Genomic DNA, 15,862 nt, shown 5'->3' with positions numbered 1-15,862 from the left:
TATATGAAGTGTCTCAGGTAAAATGTTGTTTTAACTGAAGTCAAGAGCAAATCGGGGCAGAACGTTGCTCAGGATGAAATTGTCATTCCCAGACTAAAAAGAAGGTTAGATGTTTGTATTTTGCCTTTCGGTGCCTTTCAGTTACTTTCCGTACGTTGCACTACTGACTGTACGCTTAAACACTGTGATGCGGTGATGTTCCTCCTGTTGCAAGATGATTTTTTTTTTTCCTAATGTTAGAACAGTCTTTAGAAATTCCGAGTTTCATTGGGAGGGGTGTGTCCTTCTAAATCTTATGAAATGTGGTTTGTCGAGGACTGCATTGCTTCATTGAAAGTAATTTTCTCACTTTGAGAAATCCAAGTAGATGAAGGGATTGGAAGATATGTACAATGAGTCAAACTTTTGGAGAAAGTGGAGTGAGAACATAGTGGAAAAGATGTGTGCTTTTTATTCTTTAAAAGGAGATTAGAGAGGGAACAAACAGTTAACTTGGAGGCAAAAAGTATATTGAGGAAAAAAGTAAGAAGTGATGCAGTTCCACTGTTACTGAAATCTGAGTGGTATTAAATTCAAACACGCTTTGATCTTACACACCAGTGGAATTTGGATTTGAGGCAACTGAAGTTGCATGAAAAATCAGTATCTGACAAACACACAGTTCAGCTCTGTGGAGGGACTGAGGTCTGGGACTCAACAAACCTGAATTTTGGTGGTTCTACCAGTGTCCTGCTAGATTACTCGAGAAAGTAATTTTGAGGGGGGCCACTCACATCACTTAATTTCAGGCACCTTCAGCTGGACACGGGAAGCTTTCTCTGAAATTCGCAGCCTCTGTGAAAGGAGTGAATTTTGAATTCTTTGGGGAGTAGCCCATCGTTCCTTTCACTGACTGTGCTATGTTAGATTTGCTTCCTAATTTTGGCACCTTACGTCTCTAAAGTTAGGGCTTGTGACTACCCTTCCACTAATTCTTCAGTTTTTGTACTCAGATAATGGAGATAATGATGCTGGACTTGTTTATGAAAAGAGCCGAGATTCACAATTTAGAATGTTTCTATATATGAACTAGATACAATTAATTTCTTTCTGTCGTTACATGCAGAATTCTGTAACAGATGGACTAGTATCATTTGGCAAATAATTCATCTGACATTTCCCTCATCAATCATTAAACAATTGGTACATTTCTTCATTGTGCACTCAGCTTTAAATCCTGTTTTGTTAGATGTTTCGCAGCATACTGATGGGATTGGTCTAGATCCATTGAGATCAGGGAGGAGACTGACTTGAACAGGCGGTGAATCAGGCCTTGCCTTTTTATGCCAGCTGATCTCAAAAGGTAGCATCGTAATTAGTGAATGGGGAAAGTCTAGATTCATTATGAGTTAGCAGTGTCTCGCTTTGTAGTGTTTTTCTCGAGGTGTCTCTCTGCATAAAGCATAGACACCAGTGAAACAGAAGTATTCTTTTACTTCTGGTTGTAGGAGCCTGTGTTTGAGGGTATGTCCCTGCATACAATACCAGCCGTTGATTTGTGAAGGAGTATAGGATCATGATCTTCCTGCTGAAGTCCACTTAAACCTCCCATTCCCTCCCCTCTCCTTTGGTAGTTGAGTGCTGACAATTTCTGATGTTGTGGAAAAGTTCCATGATATTCAGTATTTTTCTTAATGTCCAAACTACTTGATGTATATTAACATTCCCCTGCCCCAAGACAGTGATTTTTTTTCTATGTAATTGTAGGGCAAAAGTTTGAAAAAGCTGACCTAAGTGGATCCTACTGGCTCATTAAACAGTAGCAACCGATAAATCTTTTTTTTAATAGTCTCTTGAATTTTTAAGTCTTGGAGTTGGTAATGCCCATACTGTAGATGTATGGAAATGGATATTTAAAAACTGGGCTCTAACTTTAAGAGGGGTGATTTGGATAAATGATTTCACTTTTCTTCCACCTTTTAATTAAAACTACCATGGCATAGACTGCGTACTTCAACAGATTTCTTTTAATAAATTGCATTAGGTGCTATTAGCTTTCAGGGTATTACTCCAGATTAACTCTCTCCTTTCTAGGATTTCCCCAACTCTTTGCCATGTCATTCATAATGAAAATAGCCAGCTTTCTTTTCCTTCTTCCCCTCTCTTTATTGCATCAGTATGCATTACAAAACCAGTAGCTTGTACATCCTAAACTAAGATAACGAGACCAATATTAATTCCACTACAGCTGCTCCAGGCATGTAAATGAACCTTTCATCTGTCCAGCAAAGCAGCTCTGAGACTTGCAAAGAACACCCGGGCTAAGCAGTGTGAACAGTCAGGGAGATGGCAGAGGTGAGGGTGAGAGAAGAGGGTATGCTAAAAATGGCTGAAATTCCAGTGTCCTGAATTAATATTTCCTACTAGAATCAATGCTGCTGTTACCCATTGCATTAATTATTGCAAGGACATTTTTTCCTGTTTGTCCCTACTGATTGGGCTGTAGCAGTCATTGGCCTGTTAGCAGTAAAGGGGACACTACGTGAACCCCCTCATACAATTTTCTTAACGTGTTAGCTTCAATCTCTGCTAGAGGCCACATCTTCTAGGTTGTGTCCACGTTGTGTAAGCAGGTTAGAACAGGCTGGCTTGTCTAAAAGCAGTATAGTGGTAGTAGGGCGGTGCGTGGGCTGATTAGCTCTGCCTCTCGGCAAAGTTAATTCATCTAGACACATTGTTGTGTTGACACGACTTTGTTGCTTTGAGTTCTGGCAGGAATTAGTTTGTGGGTCAAGTGTCTCTGCTCTGGTTTTTTTTTTGTGCCTGGGTCAGCCATGCCAAGAACACTTAGGCGCTAGCAGTTGGATAGGGTGGGAGGAGAATGTTGACCCTCGGCCGTGTCTTATCTCTTGTAATGCATTTATACTTTTACCAATGAACAGAGACTTCCAAGAGCTCTCTGAAGTATTTTTTTTTTTTTTTCAAAGTCAGATTTCCTCTATGTAATGATGCAATAAGGAATTCTCTGTGGTTATAATGACAGGAGACTGAGTAACTCTGCATTGTTGTAGAAAGCTAGACCCATTCAATACATACCTAGTATTTCTACTTTTCAAACGTGCTTCCTTCCAGTCCTCTTCAGTACAGCACTTAAGCATGTATGAATGGCCTCAACGGGGTTTAACCATATGTTAAAGGTAAGCATATTTTAAATGCTTTGCTGAATTGAGGCCTAAAGGAAAGCAATATGCAGAACCTTTTGACAAACATCTGATTTCTCTGAACTCAAGTGGTCCTTTATTACAGGTCTGAAACCTACAGGGAGGCAGATGAGGTGTGTAGAGTAAATTACAGCATGATCTGATTATTGTAACATATTCACTGAGAGATGACTCAAAGGTGCCTATGCAGGATGTTGCTTTTGAGTAAGTTTTGTGCTAGTGGCAGCAACAAGGAGATGAACATAGGTATGTTTTTATCAGTATCTTTTCAAATAAAAAACGCATTCGGAATGCATATATCCCTGTTTAATACAGTTAAGCCAGAAATAAGCAGGGACTCAATTTGGCAAGCACTCCTAATCTTCGATCAAGTTGGAATCCAGATACCCATTTTCTTCAGATCTCTCTCTTGTAGCTATTAGGATGATATAGCTGTTCGGTGAGCTCTACTTGTTATTAATCCTTTAGGAAACAGTGCATTTTAATGGAATAGTATGTGAAGGGATGGAAGGCATAGCCTTGGAGTTTTGGGGGCTTGATCTGAGACTGTGAGCTTAGAAGTTCGAAAGGGTTTCTTCATCATTACTGTTAGAAAATAAAACAGCTGAAGCAAATTTTGCCAAAACAAAAGTTGTGGTACAATTTGGAGATAACATAGAGCACACACAGAGGATGTTCCAATTCTCCAGAGCTCCAAACTGGGGGGCGGGGGGATTCCTGTGTCTTCCAACTGCTTGTTCCTCAGTTGAACTTGCCTTTGCTCCTGAATCCTCAGTAATCCAAGATGTATACTGTCATTTTAAGTGTTCATTGGGACGCTTGGAGCCAGGAAACCCTGGAAATGACTGGTGCTTTGAAGCCCACCCTTATCACTTTTGCCTTGTGAAAGTCAGGTAGAGGTGTTCTGTGTTTGGGATCCGTTTTTTTTAACTGGGAGAAAAAGAGCTTTGTTGTTTCTCGGCCTTTTTCTTTTTCCTTCTAAATGTTCACTCTCCATTTTAGTCTTTTTCAAGACAATAACTAATTTTGACAACTGGTTTATTTTAGTTACTGTGTTGGCATGTGTTTTGGCCTGCTGTGTAAACAGTGCAACACTCACCCCCCTCCCTGCAAGGGGAGAAAAAAGTGAGTCCCTGGAACAATTTCCACTGAATGTATAGTAGTACATATAGGACAGACCAAAGTAGCCCCTGAGGAGCTGTTTAAGTGTGTTGACTAGATGATGAATATAAAGACAAGGTTTTATATTTGATTTTGTTAAAAACCTGTAAAACCCAGCACAGTTGTGAGGAGCACTCCCAACCTCTCAGGTAATAAACATGTTAACAGAAGGTATTTCCTTATGCATTGCAGGTTTTTGGGCATCTGTAATCTACATTTAAATAATAGACTAAAGCAGCCTTTTCAGAAGTATTTCACCCTTGGTAAACAGAAATTTTTTATAAATGTGAGAAAACATTATTTACTTATTAGATTTTGTTCACTGTGGAAGAGCTTTCCTAGATTCTTGTGTGATTCTGCATTTAGCTCCCTGAGGAACACACACTTACTGAGCAAGCACTGCTGAGAATAGTTGTATTAAACAGTTCTCAGCATGATACTGTGTTTGCTTTGCTTAAATTCAAGGACTTTATTGATAAAACAGCATTAACAGAGGCCAGCCGAGATCCCAGGTGTCTTGGGCCACTTTCTTTTGAGTAGGGAACATCTCTTGAGGTTCTCTGGACACAGTCTGTGGTTTACACTCTTAGGTGCCAGCACAGCATAAATCATATATAAGTAGTTGCAAGAGAAACCTTGTCCCAGTAGGAGGAAAGGTGAGAACAGACAGGGAGGTAACTTGTCAAAACATGGCCAGAAATAGAAACCAAATTTCCAGGTTCATCCCACACTGTCTGCTGAACGATGTTTTTTGCTGTGTGCTTTCCTGTACTTTATTTCCTGATTTTTTTTTCCCCAGATTAGTGTAGGTCAGCATTTTTAGGGCATTCATAATCACAATTGAATGTTGACTCAAATAATTATGGATCATATAATTTCCTATAGTGGATTCTTGCTTTTTTTTCCCCTCAGGGCATTTGTTGCTGAGCATAATCTTGAATCACTCTCACGCTATGTGAGAATTTAACCCCAAATTATGGGGTTCTATAGCTTGACAAACAGCTGCAAGGGTGGGAACTAGCATTAAAAGCGATGAGTGAGATTTTCAGAGGCGTCTGTGGTAGCTGAAGATGCAAGCATTCCAACTAAATAAAAGTACCTCCTTGGACAGAGATGGGAAGAAGCAAGCTACAAAGATATCCCCCCTTCCCCCCCAAGCTGTGTCCTTTGAGTATATATCAGAAGGAGTTTTGCCAGCAGCCAGAGCATGCAGCTAGCTCCCCTTCAGTGAATGGCTTTCTTGGAACTGTCTTGAGCATTGTTGCTTCATGCGTCAGGTGTTTGCCCTGCCTGACACAGATCACCAAGAAATTCAGCACTGCAGGGAACAGGTGAGACAGCCCTGCACTGTCACGTGCAAAGGATGAAAGAACTCATCACCGTTGAATGTGAAACCCACCAACTGCGGTTTGCTTGTGAGACTGAAAATCAAAGATACGAAATGGGATGATCAGATGCTGAAAGTAATCTGTGAAAATAATTCATCGAGTGTCCCTCTTTGTCAGCCCTCTGATGAATATGCCCAGTGCTTAAACAATGTGGCACTCTAGGGAGACATGTCTGCTATTTGGAGGGTGTAGCCAAGAATATAATTTCCTTTGCTGATTTGAGAGGTAGGGGCAGCAGTTGCGTTAGCTGAAAATTGTTGTGGGAAAAAATTTCAGTTGAAAAATACAGTCGTCTTATCAGGAAAAAAAAATAGACTTGTTCATTTCAGAAGATGATTTTGGAATCCTCCACTCCACTTTCTCCTTTCAGGTTCAAGTACAAACCCACATTGCATGAGTTAGATAAGTATTTAATTCCTGTGGTATTTACCTAGGTATGTAATATAGTTTAGTGTTTCTGTACTGAAATAATGCAGAGTTTGATCTATATGACACTTTGACTTTTCTTAATTTGAGTTTTGGGTTATTTTTTATCTTTTCCCCCAGAAGATTGTAATTTCCAGGAAAATAATGTTCTATAATCTAGCTGTTCTTAAAGAGCAAGTACTTCTATATTATGGAGGAGTTCTGAAGATAAATAAGAAAAGATATTAATTTATTAAGTTAGAATAAGAATCAGTGCCCTAAAAATGGGTGCTTCTTGACAATGCACATATTTTGCAACGGTCTGACAAATTTTTTACATGTTAAAATACTCTTAGGCATTTTGTGCAGACTATCTACAGGACCTCAGTAAAGATAACCCCTCACAACTTGCCCTAGTCTTATAAAGCAGAAACTAGGATGAAAAATTGAATAAAGAAGGAATAATTGGCCTCTTGAGTATAACGATACTGTCTGTTTCTAAAGGACATTTGCTTGTGTTAAAATCAACCTTTTTCTTCAGCAAAAAATACGATTTTCTGTGGCACTAAAGAAGAAGTAATTGCCAAAGTTATTTGTGTCACAATAACTTATTAATCTGGAAGGATGAAGACACTACCCAGAGGTCATGTATGACCCGGTAATGAGACCATTAAGCATCACCATAAATAATTAAACCAAGACACACTACTTGAGAAGTTTTTTTCTTTTCCTCTTCCTCAGGTACCTTGAAGTTCTTTCATTATCTGTATAATTTGTCTTATGGGTGGATTACCAACATACAGAGCTGAATTTTAATCCTTCTCGGAGAAGCACAGAACAGTTGTGACTGGCAGGGGTCTCTAGAGATCAACCAGTCCAAGTCCCCTGCTCAAAGCAGGATCAGCTGTAGAGCAGGTTGCCCAGGACTGTGTGCTCTTGAGTTCTGAATATTTCCAAAATGGAGTCTCCACGACCTCTTCGGGCAACCTCTTCCAGTGTTTGAGCACCCTCACAGTAAAAAGCTTTTTCTTATGTTTAAATGCCATTTCCCATGTTTCAGTTTGTGCCCTTTGCCTCCTATCCTGTCTCTGGGCAGAACAAGGGGTCTGGCTCTGTCACCTTTACTCCTTCCCTTCAGGTATGTAGACAGATAGATAAGATTCTCCTGTGCCTTCTCTTCCTCAGGCTAAGTAGTCCTGGCTCTCCGCCTCCCCTTGGCTGGCGTGCTTCTGATTTGATCTGGTTTTCTTTTCACATTTCTAGTTTCAAGCAGAGACCAAAAATTAAAATTGACGTGGTATGGTAACTAAAACTTGAACAACGGTGTACTTGATTTACGCCGCCACTCCTCCTTAAGAATGAACAGCTCTTAGAAAAAAAAAAAATCAGTGAAATCTAGAGGAGAGAACAGGAATTGTGAATTGTGTGTATCCAGTCAATGGAGGACGTTTGATATATGTGGAAAGGGGAATGATTTGGGCTTTTTAGATTGCTAACAAGGTCTTGTTGTCAGGGGGAGAACCAGTTGATTCAATACCTCATGATTCAGTGCCTCGTGTTAGCCAAGATGACAGTCGTCATGTTTACCTGAAAGGCATAATTAATCTGAAGTTAATTGAGTAATTCTGTATTTAATCTGTTATAACAGAGAATTCAATTGACTTCCTGAACCAATCAATTTTTCTGTCTCTCGTATTGTTTTTCAGGAGGAATTGAGTCTTTGTTGTTGGTTTCTACGTATTGTCCAAATCCACTCTTGTTTCATCTGCAGCAGATACAGACAGCTCCCTCCATTACCACTGTGGAGAGGATGGTGTGCACATTTCTAAAACAGGTCCTAAGGGGTTTTGTCAGTCTATCCCTTATCATTGTTGGGATTAAAAAAGGCCGTGTTGTAAAAGTCCAGCAAATATCTTTTCACCACCATTTAATGTGCTTGGTTCCTAAACAATTGCAATTGATTTTGTTTGCTCTTGCAAACACGAATTATCCCATAATCATCTTAGCCTTCCAGCCATGCTTACATTGACTTGTTTGTGTTTTAAAGTGAGAAAATGCAGACATTGTCATGAAAATAAGAAAGGTTAGAGGCAAATAAAAGGTGGGGTTTTTTTCCTGGTTGGCAGGTCGTGCATCCACTTCAATTAATTGTCACCCTTATAGCTTATTTAGTGCAATGCAAGGAGTGAAGTAAATTTCAAAATTAAATAAATGACCTTTATTTTTGCTTTTGCTTGTGTTTTCTGCTAAATGGCTATTTCAGGGTTCATCAGTGACAGTCTCTTAGAATGTGTGATTGCTTGCTTTTACTCAAAACGAGTATACGCAGCAGAATACTAAAGGGGACAGTATTTTTCAACTACAGTACATTTCTTTACAAGCAAGACTGTGGCTTAGTCTAAGTCCTGGAGGATGAAATTGTACAGACAATTACCCACCATTTTTGAATAACAGAGCATTTCTTCTGACAACCATGTAGATAACAGGGGCGAGCATTGCTGGTACTTTGACTCCCTTTTCTGGCTAATATGTTTTATTTTTTAGATGGCTTTATCCCCATTTTTCTGTACTCTTTAGATTTTTATATGGTTTGGATTTCTAATACTTAGTGATTAAACAGTTCCTTTTGATAATTTGCACTGCTTTACTCTTCTATCCTACAATGTATATCTACACATGCCCATTTTATGTAAATTTCTTGAAAGAGTCATATGAACTATATTAGCCTGAAACCAAACTGCCTGATCTGTAGCTGGTTATCTTGCAGGAAATACAAGGCTCATTCTTGAAGGGGGATGAACCCCCCCTATCTTATCATGGGTAAGGACAAAGCCCACAGTAAGTGAACAGGAGAGGGATGCAGGGTCTGCCCTCCAGGAAGAGTGCTTCAGCGTTCTGTCCCGGAGGCTTTTGATGAAGATTTTGTTGTGCACGGGCCTTCTAACAGAATAGCAAATGTAGGAAAAACCTAACACCTAGTGAAAGCCTGCCAGCAGCCATTGATGTTCTAAACGGGTCCTGTGTCCAGGCAGCTGTCCCAACCCAAACTTGCCTACCATAGGAAAAATTGATAGCCTCAAATCAATAGGGAGTCTTGCTGCGAGCTCCAGATAAATGCTTGCAGCACATACCCTATTATTTGTTTTGTACAGTTACAGATCTCTAAGAAGGCTTTACCAGAAAGCACTTGCTGCCATGGGGGCGATGGTAATGATGGCACCCGCGCAGAACTGTACCTCCAGGTGGGGAATAAGCGGCAGGAGCAGATGAGCTTCTTCACGCCAATGCCCTTAGCAATGAGAGTGAGAAATGCTGGAAAGCCTGTGGTGAAACAGGTGGACTTATTTCTAAACAGAATGAGTTTTTCCACTGCTTTTTTTAAGACACTGGGGGGCAGGGTTTGTCATGAGCTGCTCTGGATTTACCCCTAGATAACTCAAGTCAGAATGTGGCCCGAGTTGTCTTCGAGTGCCTTTCATATGTGATGGCACCATTTAGAAATGCAGATTTGTGGTTCTGTAAATCAGCCTTAGGTTTTATTGTCGTTTTTGTTCTGAAAACGTTCAGGGGACTTTTGTCAAGGCCCCGTGTATTACTATAGCATTGTAAATTGTATTTAAGTTGAAAAACTGCTACATGAAGTATCTCTCCTAGGCAGTGCGTTCAGTTGTTTATTTCAAGTGTAATCCATACTTGTGCAAGAGGCTTCTTTGGTAACTACTCTGAGGAAGTAAGGCTTGATTTTGTGAGGTGCTGAGTGCCCTTGATGTCAATCGGTTTTAAGGATGCTCAGCCTCTGGAGAGTGCACTCTGGACAAGGCTTTAACCTCGCTGATAATAGCTGTAATAATGAGAAGTGGCAAGGCAAAATTTTCCTGTTGGTGCACTTGGTATTTCTTTCACAGTTCATGCCTCCTGTGGGAACTTTCTCAGCTTTTTTTCATGTCCCTGTTCATAATGACTTAAGTGTTCAACCAAAATAAGTTTTTTATAAGGAAATTTGAGAGAAGCTTTGTCTTTTAGGACTTGCTTGTCATATAAGGTCCTGAGGTTAAGCTTGTTTATATTTAACTAGCTTAGGGTCGGGCAGTCTTATTGGAAGAATATTGAAGCTAGAAATTACCACCTCTGTATAATAATGCTCCAGAAGGGTTCCGTTCCAAATAGCATTTTCCCAGTGAATAACGCAAATGGCCCAATTGTTTCTGAATCCTCCTTTTCAGCAGCCGGTGGTAGTAACTCCTTTAGGACGCGATGCACTAGATAAAGGATAATTCTCTCCACTAGGAAATATTCCTTCTAGCACCCATTAATAAGAGGTTGATGTACATAAGAAGATTTAGCCCCCTTTCAAAACACTTGGATATTGTTTTGCTCCTTATTAATTTGAAGGCGTTGGTAATCACTATAAAGTTCCTTACCTTAAAAAAAAAAAAAAAAAAAAAGTCTCAATTTGCAGATTAATGAGATCCTGTGGCCATAAATTTCACTAGTTAGTAGTGTTAAATAAGGAAGAACATGAAAGATACATTTCCAAATGAATTCTATTTTCCCAGGTGAATCCCTGAGTTGAGACAGGATTTTGTGGGTTCTTTGTTGTAAGGATGATTGCCCCCCCCCCCCCCCCCCCCCCCCGTTTCCTTTCTTTTTTCTCCTCCTGGAAAATGTATACATAGTTAAATATTTTAACTCTACTTGATGCTACTGTGTATTACGCTGATCGGTTCCGTTTCCTACTTTTTTGTGGTAGGAACAAGTTTGTCTGTTTGTATCGACCTCTCACTTTTTTTATTTCATTTATATTATTAGCTCCTCGAACAATACTATCTTTGAATTTATCTGCACAGCAATAGGTACCCTTGTCCATGATGGTGACTTCTAAATGCCGTTGCACTACAAACAATAAATAATATTATACTTAAATAACGTTCATACAAGTAGCAATGTACAGAGAAAGTACTCTGGGCCCTGGTATGCCTTCATACCCTCAGTGAGGTTTTGCTTTGGGCTGAAGCCTCTAGGTTGCACTGCAGTCTGTGGAAAGAAATGAATAGCACCATTCTTCTGTTGCCAGAAAAATTTCTAGTACGACACCTACAAGTGCTGTGAACGCATGAAAATTAGTGATGTTAAGGCCGCGTGCTTGTTAACTTTGATCAGCAGGTATACCTGCCACGATGACATCAGTGGGTACAGAGGGAGCAGGATCAGAAAGTTTTCATACCACACAACCTTCAGCTGTCATTCCACTCCGCTGTACAAGAAGGGAAGTTAATGATGCAGGAAAAACGACCAGCAGCAGCAGCTGGATCCCAGTGGCTTCTACTAATATTTTCAGAAGGGGAACAGCTACAGGCTGCCATTCTCAGTCTTTCCTGTGGAAGTCAAGGAATAGAAAAGGAAATTACCTTTGCACAGATTCCGAATGCTTAAGAGAAACAGATTTCATACTACAGCTGGTGCTTGGAAGTGCGGTTGTGGGAGAATGCTGATAGAAGCCTTCATTGGCTTATGGTTGGACTCGATGATCTTAAAGGTCTTTTTCAACCTAAATGATTCTATGATTCTATGACTGGGGTCCCTGCACCCACACTAGGACTTGAGCAGGAGTAAGCTTGTAGGAATAGGTCTTTCTTTTGCAAATCATCCTTAGTAGCCTGCCTTTCTGTCTTGTCTTTTAAGCATGGTTCCACAAACTGCCCGCAGTGTGAACGTAGCGTGCTGACGCTTACATACAATGTCAATATATAGTTAGACAGAGGCCAGTATTTTCCTACTCCTATTCATCTCAGTGAGAAAACAACCTGGTGGTAATGGCTGTGGAGTTTATAGTCAATCCAAGTCCTTACAGTAGGTGTCGACCCTCTTGATCATCTGGGTCATGAATTTGCTAAGTAAATTGGAAGCTTCCTATGAACAGGATTTGAGGAACATAAGAACTAGGGTGACAAGGGGAAAAATTTAAGAAAGCCTTTCTGAATTCTAGAACAAACAAAAACCATAGCAAGGATTAATGCTTATGGATATTCCAGATTCCATATGTCAGACGGAATAGACACTGATTTAAAAAAAGCCTATTTTTGGGGTGCTTCCTGTTTTGAATACACTTGCATAGAGATCCAATTAAATATCAAATTAAAATCAGTTGGAATCTTTCACTTAAATGAGAATTAACTGTTGCCAGTATCTGAAGAGTTCATTTGTTGTTTATTTACCCATCTGGTCATTCAGAGTTCTGCAAGAATGAAACTTACTGAGTTCTGAGCATTTTCTTTTTCCATTTCAGGTTCCAGTTACGGGTACTTCACATTTGAAAACCTATCCTTTCATGTGAGAGCATCATACAAGGAACTTCAGTCCTGATTTACAGAGTTGTTTACTTGCTGAACGTGCTGACTGGTGCCTGATAGAATTATACAAAAGCACTGAGGTATGTATCTAAGTCACTCTGAAAGTTCCAGGTGCTTCGTTTCCTTTTATAGAGTAATTGATGCTGGAAGGGACCTCCGGACATCTGTAGTCCAGCCCCTCCTGTTCAAAGCAGTTCAACTAGATCAGGTTACTGCGGCCCACGTCTAGTCTGGTTTTGAATATTTTGAGGGCAGAGATTCCACAACCTCTGTGAGCAACCTGTTCCAGTGTGTTACCATCCCATGATGAAAAGATCCTTCCTTCCATCTCATTGCTGTTTCCCATGCTGTGACTTGCATTCATTGCCTCTTGTCCTATCGCTGTGCACCTCCTTTTTCTGTGGCTCATGGTTAGTGTGGCTTTTAACCTACAGTATTTAATACAGTCCAGAATTAGGGAACTTGACTGTATCCTGCAGGGATTTTTTTGTTTGGTTGCAACTTGCGCACTTGGTTGGACTACAGGAAGGGTAGTCATGGGTAAGTCATGGATGGAATCTGAAAAGGTGCCGGTTCAGAGTCCGGTACAGATACTTTGAGAGACATGTCAAGCCTTTGAAGTATCAGTTCTTCATCTGTCAAATGGGGAGACAGTCATGTTCCCTCTGCATCTTTGTTTAGCTGCTAAGTTCTCTGTTAACTGTATCTATGACACCATGCACGCAGGTAGGGGAACAGTATTGCTGATTGTATATGCTGCATTGAAATCCACAATACTTTAATAGTGTAGAAACACATTCAGGAATCCAGAAGGGGCTTTATTGTATGCTGGTTTTAATGTACCAGCCAAATGGCAGTGGTCATGAATTGTTGATAATTAAACACGTAGCATATGAAGAGTTGAAGATGAGAACTTGGATGTATACATTTCCATCAATAATTCACAGGACATTAGAGCCTCAATGTCAGAAGTTGTACCTCTGCACAGGATGACAGTGTATTAATGAAGTTGCTCCAGCCTTTACGCTCCAATTGCTGACTTATTCGTAGTTTACTAGCAGTGGGGAGAGAGGGGGAAAGGAAAACCCAGGGTCTGAGTTCAGTAGCCCTTGAAACAAAGATGCATGCTAGCTTTATTTGCAGCATATGATTTCTGAGTCGTGTATCTATTTCAGCTTTGGTGAATGAGACCAGATTAAAAGGAAGCAAGTGAATACAGTGCAGATAAATTGACTCAAAGTAGGCCTTATCACCAAATCATTCCACTGGAGGTTAACAAAAGTAAGGCAACCATGTGTTCAAGATGATATGGTGAAACATGTTCTCATTTCCCTAAAAACGCACCCTGAGTTTGTATTTTAATCCTGTGATTTGAATTGTTATTGTTGGCTGGTTCACATAACTCTGTGCTGAAGACTGTTATCCCCACACAAATGTTCACCATGAGTTAAAATGTATTAATGAGATACAGATACGCTGAAATACTGACCCGTTATGCTAGCTGCTAATATAAGCAGAGAAGCGAGAGATGGTCGCTTCTTGCATGCCTTTATTAACCAGTGTATTCTTGAAAAGTTTTACTAGTTAGGAAATATGGACAAAGGACACGATTTTTTAAATCAGTTTAGCTGTGCTAGTACACCTCTTACAGAGGACGGCTCTGTCATCAAAGAGACTGGGTGTCATCTTTACAGAATTGTGACAACCCTTCACAGCAGAAAAACCCAGAAGGTTTAGGAGTCTTTGTGGGTCAGAAACCGCAGAAGCAGATTTTGGATGGATTTGGCTCATGCTGTCACTCAAGTATGAAAGAGTTGATTACTTTGGAGAACTGAAATGCATGCATGCACGCACGCACCCTCTCTGTCTGTCCCCGTCCTCCTGCGCCTGCTGCTGCGCCCACCCCCAGTGCTCGGTTTTCCAGGGAACTCTCCTAAAATAATTCAGGCAGGCAGGGTCCAATTTTCTTCTTGTTCTTAACTGGCACTCATTTGCAGATACATTTCAAAATTCAGTATAGATACCTTAGAAATCACAAAAGTGTGCTCCCCTAATTATTGTTTTGCCTGTAAATTGCATTGAAGGAAGTCATGTTTTGAAAGGCTTGCCAATTAACTCTATACACGTCTGCAGTCCTTCTCATTTCAGTGGCATTGTGCAAAGTACACGTTAAGCAAAATTTGATGTGCAAGCTAGTTCATGAAATACATAGGCCCATTTACATACATAAAGGCTCCTGTTTATCTGTGTATGTACATTACTAGTACACATCAAATGTGGACACATCTGTTTCATTCAAAATGTGCCAGATTAGCTCGGAGAATTTATACACATTTTTAGCCTATAGAATTCAAGCTCATTTTGGATGCAGCGACTTGAAGATCTTTACTTCAAAGCTAAACAGGCTAATTGGAGGTGTCAATAACTTCCATCAGGGATAATGCTAAGTAGTTGGAAAGAGTGACTGATGGGGAGTGGTGTAGCTGAGACTAAAGAGAGCAAAGCATGTAGCATGATAGGAGAAGAACAAGATCCCAGATGTCTGTGCAAGATCTTACACGATGTGGAGTGGGATTGCCTTTAATGAGTGGGCAGTTGCGACAGCCCCTGCCTCATAATGGGCACCTCCTCAGCCTGAATCCTGGAGCTGGGAAGAAATTTGCTTAAAGGTGCAGATCCCGGTGACATGGACATGACTTGTACCTCTAACAGTCTCTTAATGAAGTGCATAGTCGGTCCTGTGTTGAATAACTGTCCAGCTGGAACGGTCTTTTACTTCTTGTTATTTTAATTAAATATCTCTCTGCCTCAATAGCCCTTGGGGATTACATTGACACAGCCTTTCATAGGAGGTCATTGGTTTGAGTCCAGGCTGTTCTGATTCCAGCCAGGGTTGGCTAGTGGCAGTCTGATGCTTGGAATGGAAATTAGTTGGTCATCCTTCTTCAGGGTCTACTGGACAAATGCACGTGTTGCAAAACCACCATCACAACTGGCACTACTAAGCCATCCCATTGACCTTTTCACTGGCTCTGCCAAAGGCTTGATTTGTGCGTTGGAGATGAACAGTCTTCCCAGCTCCCATTTCCTGAAATGAAGCATGTTGGTGGGACAACATGGAAGTTTATATTGCAACTAGTTAATTGTGACACTGTTAGGTAGAGGAAAAAAAGTCCCTTTTTTTTAATTTAAAATTGATTAATTTGGCATTTTTTAATACTAAAAAGAGGAGACAAAACGTAAACACATGCTGTGTTTCCTTATAGTCTTTTCTTACCAGTAGGAAAACTGCAGAGATTATCAAGAAGCATCTTTCCTTATTTCCAGTTTTCTCGCTCCCTCTCTGATCTTGTCCATG

This window comes from Mycteria americana, chromosome 23 (genome assembly GCF_035582795.1).
Source record: "Mycteria americana isolate JAX WOST 10 ecotype Jacksonville Zoo and Gardens chromosome 23, USCA_MyAme_1.0, whole genome shotgun sequence".
NCBI classification, from domain to species: domain Eukaryota; kingdom Metazoa; phylum Chordata; class Aves; order Ciconiiformes; family Ciconiidae; genus Mycteria; species Mycteria americana.
The sequence above is the reverse complement of the archived record's forward strand: the minus strand, read 5'-3'. Positions refer to the sequence as shown.